The sequence below is a fragment of the Otolemur garnettii genome, unplaced genomic scaffold, assembly GCF_000181295.1.
Source record: "Otolemur garnettii isolate 467f Iridium unplaced genomic scaffold, OtoGar3 scaffold00018, whole genome shotgun sequence".
NCBI classification, from domain to species: Eukaryota; Metazoa; Chordata; class Mammalia; order Primates; family Galagidae; genus Otolemur; species Otolemur garnettii.
Window position 1 is genome coordinate 2,640,183 of NW_003852413.1, and position 1,672 is coordinate 2,641,854.

Genomic DNA, 1,672 nt, shown 5'->3' on the forward strand with positions numbered 1-1,672 from the left:
CTGGCTGCCATCTAGCAAGCACTGCTCTGGCCCTCCCCAGGGCTCTCTTCAAGTTCTCAGATGGTCACTTGTACTTTTCCAACAGGGGGACACCTGCAGGTAAAACAGCTGTGCCCCTGTGGCCCAGGGACACATGCAATGAGGCTCATGTTCTGACCACCTGGGCACCTCAGCCCAAGGCCTGGAGGGGCCCAGCCTCCCCTCATCTCCTGCCTCTTGGAGGGGGAAAGCAGAAAAGCTGGGGGGTCCACTGGGGGAACCTGTGGTTGTAGCTGCAAAAGCAGGGTGTTGTTTGCCAGCTGCAGCAGACAGCACCTTGTCTTCAAGACTAAAGTGGGGGTGCCTGGCAGGCCCCCGGCTGGGATGTGCACTCAGCCTGGCAGCCCAAGGCAGGGCCCCCCGTGGGAGTCACAGTGGGGAACCAGTGGGAAGGAACAGTTCAGGTGAGGAACTGTTTTTCGAAGGACACAGGGTCCCCCTAAGCAAAGCTGAGGGTAAAGTGAGACCCCTGGGAAAGCAAGAACGAGCTCACAGTTGGGGGGTAGGAGAGCTGTGAAGCCCAAGTCTCACTTCAGGGCTCCTGGGGTGATCATACCCTGTGACCCGGGTTTCTACATCAGCAGTTTATCCTCAGAAATGTGGACAGAGATTTAAGAATAAGGATGTTCCGTGCTGAGCTATTCATAATATGTGAGAACACTCCAGAACAGCCTGGAGTGTCTAGCATGAGAGTTGGAAAGCAAAATACGTGAATTCATATGATGGAATGTTATGTAGAAATGAAAATGTAGGGGTTTTTTTGTTTTGTTTTGTTTTTGTTTTTGAGACAGGGACTCACTATGTCCCCCTCATAGAGTGCTGTGTTGTCACAGCTCACAGCAACCTCACACTCTTGGGCTTAAGTGATTCTCTTGCCTCAGCCTCCCAAGTAGCTTGGACTACAGCCATCTGCCACAACACCTGGCTATTTTTTTGTTGTAGCTGTCATTGTTGTTTGGCAGGCCTGGGCTGGGTTCGAACCCACCAGCCCCAGTGTATGTGGCTGGCACCCTAACCACTGAGCTACAGGTGCTGAGCCAGTTTTTTTTTTTTCTGAGACAGTCTCACTCTGTCACTCTGGATAGAGTGCTGTTGCATCACAGCTCACAGCAACCTCAAATTCTTGGGCTTGAGTGATCCTTCTGCCTCAGCCTCCAGAGTAGCTGGGACTACAGGTGCCCACCATAACACCTGGCTAGTTTTTCTATTTTTTGTGGAGACGTGGTCTTGCTCTTGCTCAGGCTAGGAAAATTTAGGATTTCAAAGAATATTTAATGGCAAGGGAAAATGCTATGTTTAATGCGGTCAACAAATGAAAAACCACAGAAATAGTGAAAAATTCATGAACCCTACTCTTCTATTTGTCTACTTTTCTGTGTCATTGTTCTGTTAAGGTAAATTAAAAGTGGATTGAACATGGAATCTCACACAGGCATAAATGTATTCATGATCTATGTATATATGCCTTAATAAAAGGAAAAAAATTGGATTAAAATGGACCTAAAAGCTGACATCTTAGTGAATTGATTGTTGTTTGAGGTGCGTGTGTTTGCAGGAGGGAGGGTGTGTGTGTGTGCACGTGTGTGTACCTGATGGTGTGTGTACCTGATGGTGTGTGTACCTGATGGTGTGT

The 1,672-nt window shown here is 48.6% G+C and overlaps 1 protein-coding gene across 1 annotated transcript in view; it reads right to left on the minus strand.

Annotated features, from left to right (window-relative positions):
- The window catches only part of CCDC40 (coiled-coil domain containing 40), a 54,077-nt gene that overhangs the window by 15,052 nt on the left and 37,353 nt on the right, over positions 1-1,672 (minus strand). The window lies entirely within an intron of this gene.